We start from the raw sequence: 9,287 nt of genomic DNA on the forward strand, positions 1-9,287 counted from the left end.
AAATTGGAATGAATCAGGAGTGTCTTGGGAATGCCAGATCTGGTCCTTAGAAAGCTGCCAGAGGAGTCATTCTTCCATGCTGCTCATATTTTGTAACTTCATTATCTCAAGAGGTCTTTCTCCCTTCTCACATAAGAGATGTTTGTGGTACAGACACTACAACTCTGCAGAGCCTTGATGTCAGGCTGAATAGGTTGCTGTGGCAGACTATTATGAGCTATGTAAAATAAACTTAAAAAGTAGGTCACCGTAGGCAACTCAGCTGCTGATGGGTGGATTTTCTGAGGCATTTGTTGGGGAGGAGTCAGACAGTTGGTATTAAGAATAGTGGAACTGAAAGAAGCTGTTCCAAGAACAGCGAACCAGGAATAATTGTGTGTGTGCGTGTTAAATGTAGCCTTAGATCAATGAGTTCTGTCGTGATGTAGGAGTTACTTGGTGAAATTCTATGGATTGTACAATAAAAGAGGCTGAGGTGACTAAATAGTGATAATAGTTCAGTCTGACCTTAAAACTTAAGCATTTAAGAAAGATCTTTTCCAATCTGAGAAAGACAAGGTTTTGTTTTGAAAAAAAAAAATCTGCAAGTCTGTGTATGTCTTTCTGAATGCTTCTTGCATTCCCTGGTACAAAGGCTGATTTTTATTCCATTATAATTTCTTCTTTATTACAATTAATGATAGGAGCCTGATTTTAGTATATTAGATCTGGTATATTAGATTTTTGTAATTATATATCTATTATGGTTTTTTATACAGCTATATGCTTGTTAAACATGGAATATAACAGGCAAATGCATAGAGAAAGTAAAGCAAAATCATGTCCTTTCTTTTGTTATTTGTGTTAAGTGACAGATATTTTGGAGAAGGAGGAACCTAAAATAGACTTTAACAGATTTTACTGCCCATCTTCTTTGTTTGATTCCTCTGAACCTCAGTTCAGTAGACTTTCTTCCTGATTCTATGCTCTTTGGATCAGCCCCATATTGCATTTTATGCCTGCCAGATAAGTAATATTGGGGCACACTGGGGTCTGAGAGAACAGTGAAGTGTTCAGATAGGTCTTATTAATAGGGTCAAAACAAAGGAAGGAAAGTAAAAGCTTGCTACAGAGGAGAAAGACAGTAAGACTCCTTTTTGGGGATTAATATCTAGCAGTCTATAACATTGGCCAAGTACAGCACAAAATGTACTGCACAGAAGAGCAGCTATTATGTACAGTAGGCACTTCACTGATTGCAATCAATATCACAAATTAGAGTGATTTCCTGGCTTGAGATATGTCAGAGCTAAAGTTTGTGTTGTGAGTCAGACAGTCTGGACACTCAGCTTCTAGGAACTCTGTCTTACCCAGAGCAAGTTTGACTTTTTGTCTTTTAGTTTTTGCAAATGGATCTGTTCTCATAATCACATTGAATTGCTATTCAATACTAAAAAGAAGCTCCCATTATTGCTTCTTTAGCTCATATTGAATTTTTTTAACTTGCAGCAGAAATTCTGTGCAGAAGTGGCAGAATTTTGTCAACATTATCCAGAAGTTTGAGATGAAATTTTAAGACTCCCTTTTGCTTTCCTTTTGTTACTTTATTCTTTTTCCAAATGCCTGATGCTGGCAAATGCTGTTCTAGTATTCATGCCATGCTCTGATCGCATTTTTTGCTGCATCCATTTGATTAAATCCAATTGTAAAAGCATTGTTTCACACACTCACAGTTTTTATATTTTGCCAGATGGGACTTCAGCATTCACACAAGGATAAACACAAAGCTGCTCTCTGCATTCAAGTGTCATGGTGTAAATAGAAACATTTGGACTATACAGAGAGATTAGTGATGAGCTACCTTTTTGTACTTTGCAACAATGCTCTGTTTCAGTGAGTTAAGGGCATCCACATCCACAGCATTAGAGTAGATGACACACAGCAAATTCATGCTTCAGCCTACCTGTTACTGAATAATTAGGGTAAGAAATCCTTGACATTCCTTAATAAGGAACAATTAAATAAATAGTAACTAAACCTTCAATCAAGAAAGACAAGTTAAGCACAATTATTTCTATGAATGAAAGTCAGCACTTTGTTGTTGGATTAACTGTTACTGAAGAAAGTGGAGACTGGTGAGAGAGGTAAATGACATAATTAATTCCCAAATAATTTAAGAATTGTTAGGTGTGGATCTCTCTGCACTGTTGGGTTAATGTGAGTGTTTGTCTTAGATTTTCCCACTTTTAAGGATGTTTACAGTAGGTGAAGGTCTATTGTAGAGCTTTGAGCTCATTTTCACTAGATCTCAAGATTCCTGCTTGGAATAAGGGTGCATAAATCATCCTGTTGACCAATCTGCCCCTTCTTTTCCATAGTAATTAATATATCCTGAAAATGGTGCAACTTCCTCTGCAGCTCTCTGCAGAGATTCCAAGAGTAGTTGCCAGGTTGCAACATGAGACTTCAGGCAAACTAACTTAAGGCTCTTCAAAGACCTGCTTAGAAGAATCTCATGGAACAGGATTCTAGATGGTAGGAGTACCCAAGAAAGCTGGTCAATCTTCAAGCACCACTTCCCCCAAGCCCAAGATTGGTGTGTGCCCACAAGTAGAATATCAGGAAAAGGAGGCAAGAGGTCTACATGGATAAAAAAAGAAGTACTGGAACTTCTCAAGGAGAAGAATGATCAGAGGACTGGAGCAGTGTAGTAGTTTAGCCCTGGATGAGTGCCAGGTGCCCACCAAGGTGTAATATCACTCCCCCTCCTAAACTGCATAGGGGAGAGAGAAATATAAATAGAGGTTCATGAGTCAATATAAGGACAGGGAGATCACTCAGCAATTAGCATCATGGGAGAATTGGGGGGACTCAATTGGGGGAGAAATGTTTTGATTTCTTAATGAACAATCAGAATAGAGCAGAGAAATGAGAAATACAACTGAATCTTAAAACACCTCCCCCCACCTCTCCCTCTTCCCAGGACTCTCCTTCCTTCCCCCGCAGCGGTGCAGCGGATGGGAGTTGCAGTCAGTTCACTACGGATGGACTCTACCACTGCTTCTTCTCAGGAGGAGGCTTCACCACTGCTACAGTGTGGGGTCCCTCCCCATGGGAGGCAATCTCTCATGAACTTCTTCAGTGTCAGTCCTTCCCATGGGATACAGTCCTTTATGAACTGCTCCAGCATGGAGCCTCCCGTGGGGATAGCTCTTCACACACTGTCCCAATGTGGGTCATCCACTGGGAGAACAGTCCTTCAAGTACCAATTGCTCCAGCCTGAGTCCCTCACAAGATCACAAGTCCTGACAGCAAACCTGCTCTGGCGTAGGACCCTCTCTCCCCATGGGTTCCCAGGTCTTGCCAGGAACTTGCTCCAAGGTGAGCTTCCCATGGAGTCACAGCCTCCTTCAGGCATTCACCCGCTCTGGTGTGGGGTCGTCCATGGGCTGCGAGTGGATCTCTGCTCCCCGGTGGCCTTCACAGACTTCAGGGGCACAGCTGCCTCATCAAGGTCTTCATCACAGATCACAGGGGAATCTTTCTTCCAGGGCCTAAGCACCTCCTCCCTCTGCATTTTAGCAACTGCGCAGCAACTTCTTCCCCTTCTCAAATATGTTATTAACAGAGGTGTTACCTCAATCACTAATTGGCCAGGCCATGGTCAATGGAAGATTCATCTTATAACTGACTGGCATTAGTCCTATGAGCTACAAAGGAAGCTTCTGAAGCTCTGTATTTAAAGAAGCCTCTTCTGTAGGCCCCCCGCTACCAAAACCTAGCCCACATAAAAGCACAACAAGCTTCTTTCTCATGAGGAAAAGCTGTGGGATCTGGGACTGTTCAGCCTGGAGAAGGGAAGACTTTCAAATACTTACAAGTATTTGAAAGATGTAGGTCAGGAAGATGAGGCAGGGAGGATGTAGGGTCCAGTGGTAGGACTAGGGGTAATGGACATAAGCTGAAACACAAAAGGTTCACTTAAACTTAAGGAAAAACTTATTTACTTTGATGGTGAGGGAGCCCTGGCACAGGCTGCCCAGGGAGATTGTGGAGTCTCCTCTGGTGGTTTTCAAAACCCATCTGGACACATTCCTGAGTGACCTGATCTAGGCCTGCTTGAACAGGGGGATTAGACTAGATGATTAGATGATTAGACTAAAGGTCTCTTCCAACCCCTACCATTCTGTTATTCTGTGAAATTTTAGAAACATTTGACTTGTAAGCTATTTTACCAATTTAATTTAACTTTATCAATACTACCAGTCTTCATCTGACTTCCCCAATGCCTAAACTTTAGCTTGTAAGTGAGAAGAAGAATTAAAAAACAATTCATAAGGCAGAGCTAGATCATTGCCCATGATACAAAGGTTTGGAAAAGGAGTCTTTATGTGTACAGATGTCAGTTGCCGTAGGAAAGCAAGGTGATGATACTTTGCTTGTACTCCTATCTCTCCTGAGCTCCTGTTTTTTGAAGGACTCTGTGGGTCTGGGAATCTACAAATGAGCATGAAAGAGAAATGGACTTGGAGAAATGCTTTATACTATCTTTTGACAGAAAGTGGTCATTTCCTGTAGCAGACTAAAAGAGAGAAATAATAGAACATTGAGTCAGAATTTAAATGGTTTCTTGATGTATATCTAAATCCATAGTCAAACAGAAGATTAATAGATTCCTCTCAAATAAGAAGGCTATTTTACATCCTCTTATAAACAGTGGAGGGCAGGAAAAGGGTGAGATGAGATACCTGTAAGATAAAGTATGGGGAACATCTCCTTTATTTCTGCCTTACAAGGATTGGAACGATCTTCTTCACTAGTATGGGATTGTCTGCCTTATTAATAACAGATAACAGGTAACAGATAACAGATAGCAGTGCTATGCTATCTTTAGCAATGCTTTAGCCTTACATGCATTTTGGTGTCATTTTTGTCCAAGTAGAAGTGTCTGTGGAGTTACACGCTTGTCCTAGAGTGAGTCTTGACAATTTCCAAACAGGCAAGATCCAAATTCCAAGGTGTGGCTTCATCAGATTGTTCCTCTTTATTTCTTGGCATACAGGAGAAATTGTTAAGCAACAGATAGTCGTATTCAAAAATAAAGAAGTAAAATAAGAATATCACTACTTTTAAGCAGATGCTTCTGAGCTTGCTGATAAGACTGTAATTTAATAGGGAAGTTTCCTTGGCATCTTCTATTATCATTAGTTTATCAAGAAATGTAATCAAATATAATGAGAAGATATGATCAGTTTGGCTCAGAAGAGTTGGAGTTACTCAGTGATCCATGTAATTTATAACTTAAATGTTGTGTTAGGAAACCAGAGGCCAAACAAGGAATAACATTTCAATATGTGAGCAGTAGCCAAGCAGCAAAAAAGAATTAAAACTAGAAGGATATATGCCTCAGTTTCATGGGATGTTGTGTTTTTATGCAAAATGATGGGAAATTCTGGTGAAGTGGGAAAACATTTTTAATTTACTTTCTGATGACAGATGAAAGCAACATTATATGATATAAGAGTGTAAAGATAGCATGACTTTGCACCCCAGTGGAGTTTGTAGACAGTTGTGTGCTTTTAAATGTGTAGCTTGGGTCTGCCTATGTTATTTCTGACAGCAGTGGGATAACTTTGATCTCATATATTACCATTTTAGTCTGCTTTCTCTTTTTGTTTCAGCCACCCTTTAGCATATTGTCTGACCTTTTTTCCCCACATTGTGACACATACTGTCTGGTATTTAAATTATTACTGAAACGTATTCTGGCATAAAATCTCCATTTATTTAGTTTGGGCAGGCATATTCATTTCTATAACAAGTCTAAGGAACCCAAGCCTCACTTTGATTATTGCCACATTCCTGATGATTTTTATATGTGTATATAATGTTCTTTATTTCCTTGATCCATTTAGTTAATAAAGTGAGCATTCTCTTGTATCAGAGAAACATTTTTGACCTTTAAAAATGCAAAATTAGAAGAATCTAGGGAAATATAACATGTACATAGAATCAAGAATATTACAATGAGTTAGCAAATATCTTTTATATCTCTATTCAGAAACCCTGAACTGAGATTATGATTGAAAAGTTCACAAACGTGGAATCTGCAGTGCACATGGGGTTTTAAATACCTGCTTCAACTCTTTGCCATGTGTTTAAGTTAGATACATGGTGGGATTTATTTAAAGGGACACAATCAACTTGAAAATAACAGTGCTGTCTGAAAAATTGTTACTGAGTGTAATTATAAGTAACAACTAAAATGACTATAATTGAAAAAAGTTAATGAAAAAAATCTACTTTTTTTTATTAGTTTACTTTGTGCATTTGACAGCTCTCTGTAATGATTATAATACCTACCTTTTATATAATACTTTTCATCAGTAGACCACAGAAACTTTACAAGAATATGGTCCATTTTCTTCTATGTATAGACAGTTTCTGTTTCCTACACAGCTAGTCAATTTCTTCCTCTCTGAAAGACTGCTATAAACATCAGCTCAGAATCAAGAAAAAATCCAAAGCATTTTTTGAAGTGACAGATGTACTATTTAAAAAAGATCATGATCAGCTGCATTTAATTAGTCACATTATAAAGAAAAGGTTGAAAATATCTTTGAGATTATAAAATTGGAACAAGAAGTTGATCATTTAGTATCTTAATAATTTAGAATCTGTCTCAGATTTCTGACATTCTTCAGTTATTTTCTGAATTCCACTAAACTCATGTAGAGTTTAGACACTGAAGAAGAGAACATCAGAAAATACTCCCCAAACTATCATATGCATATTAGCAATGAATTGACTGGGCATACTTTATGCTCATAAAGACATCTAGAAACAAAGGCTTTTCTTTCCTTGTCTCATGAACCACCAATGTTTTCTTTCTCTTTTATCTCTGTATTTTCTGCTTTAGAATCCTGAGTTCTTAATTGTTTGATGCTATTGTGTTCAGAATCTTGCATTTCTAACTTTCAGTAAGAAAATGTCTTCAATCTTGAATGTGAAGTTTGTGAAGATTGTTGCCTTTGTGGAAGAATGCACATAAAATGCCTCTGAGCTGGTTCAAGTGGTGAAATAAATATATAGAGCAATGTTTGGAACCTTTTATTTTCAAAAGACTTTAGATCTCATAACTATATTCTCTTAAAAGCTTTTGCCATACACTCAGCAGCATGTTCTGCTTTTTTTTTTTTTTTTTTGTTAGATTCATCTTTTTGGCCTACTTTTCAAACTATATTTTATCTGGAACTCAAACTCCTTTCCCTTTCCTTCTGTTTGCTGAAGCTAGCAGTCCCATGCTGAGTAAATAATCTATAGTCCATGATCTACTATCCTTGTTATCCTGGCTCCAAACCCCAAAATGTTGGATATCTAGCTGGTAAGTATTCCCAGGAAGGCATCCTAATGACCTTCCCCACTGGTTACTATCATCATTGCTTATACATAGATAGAACTACGTTGTAATACACTGACTATATTTGGAAAAATTAATTGGGAGTTCTTATGGTGTTTTTGTTAGGAAAAGTGACATTTCTGAAGTTAAGAAAAATATCCCAATTCACCGTCTTTCATTAGATATAACAAAACATTGCTGGAGAAAATATATTCCCAGATGTAATGGTACTTCATTCTCTTGCAATAAAAGCAGCTTGGGATCCAAATCAATCAGCAAATGAGATTATTGCAGTCATTTGGCTGCCCTACCATTTTAAAAATGTTTCTGACTGCATTTATAAAGCATTTCATATATGCTTAAGTGTAGTGCAAACATACCATTACTTATTAAATTATAGAACATAATGAAAAGTGGTTTATACATACATTAAATATCAAGAGGGTGGAAATGACTTTCAACAACTGGTAAAATGTTATTTCAGCTCAGCTAGGAAACTTACATATCAACCCTACACCTTAGTAACCTGATTTTTTAAAAAATTGAGAAGAAAAGAACCTTTATCTGGGCTAGATAGAAGAGTCTATAATTTAGTCACAAAGGGTTTAAGAAAATGTCTTTCTTCATGTATAAGTATGGATCATGCACTTCTTTTAGTATTTTATGTTGTACTGGATACATGCAAAACCAACAGGATATGCAAGAGGGCATGAAGAAAAACAAATATTTCTGTGTTGCTGTCTGTCCAGGCATGCAAATGAGTTCCACGCGTCTGTCTGTGAAACTGAGATTTCCAATATGAGTGTATACTTATGTCTAGGTCAGTGATAAAGCTAGACCTTAAGTGTGTCTTTAATGATGTACAGGATTTAGACATAGATTCTGGCTTTATGTATAGCTCCTATATTTTAAGCCTTCTGAAAATAAAAATTCAACTTCCTCTATTGAAATTTATCAAGTTCCCTTTTCCTATTAGTCAAGAGACTAGAATACATTGGAAAAGGTCTTTTATATAGAAATTCTTTAATTACTCCCAACTATTCAGCTACGGCAACTGATAGGTTGATTTAAACTGAGTTATGAAATCCATGTTTTAAACTGGAAACTATTATAGGTGAAAACCTAAGGAAAAGTAAACATTTCAGTATAATTTATTGAAATAAGTCCCCAAAAGGTCTACTCAGGTACACTGGAAGAGATTTCTTGAGTGCCAGAATCAAGGTTGAAGTCACACACTGGGATGTCACCTGACAGCAGTGAGATCTTTTTACACACCTGATGGATACCTTTGACCACAAACAGCTGCAAATTTAACAGTGACAAAAATGTAATGTGGGTGTATGGTTGTAGAATAACAACATCACTGCAAATTAAATGTCTGTCCTTCCCTCTTTGCACTACTTGATCCCATAATGTGAGAATTCCTTCCTCTCACACAGGAGAATGGCAAAAAAAGCCTGACAACACCAACATCCATCTCTGAGTTTTTTAGATATGTATCATCTATGAAACGATGACAAAAGAGCAAGAACTGTGCCTCCAGTAAAATGGAAGAGACTGTTTCTGTGCAAAACAATTATGGTAAGAACTCGTTAATCCCTCATATACAGGAGAGCTCATCAGGATCTGACGATAACCTTGACCTCACCTGTGAAAAGTGCAGCACAGAGGATGTTATATAGGAGCAAGCAGTCAGCTAGGTCAGAGTAGACCTGTAAATATAAATGTTATATTGAATAGGGAAATGTGTCCTTGTGAAATTGTATTTTTTGTGTGCTGAACTGAAACAAACTGCATTTATTTTGGCAGAATGTTATGAAGAAATCCTTCCAGAGAAATCATTTGCTGAATGTGATGAGCTTTTTCTCAAGAGAGCTTTTCACTTTTTAAAAAAAAAAATATTTTTTA

This window comes from Colius striatus, chromosome 3 (genome assembly GCF_028858725.1).
Source record: "Colius striatus isolate bColStr4 chromosome 3, bColStr4.1.hap1, whole genome shotgun sequence".
Taxonomy (NCBI): Eukaryota; Metazoa; Chordata; class Aves; order Coliiformes; family Coliidae; genus Colius; species Colius striatus.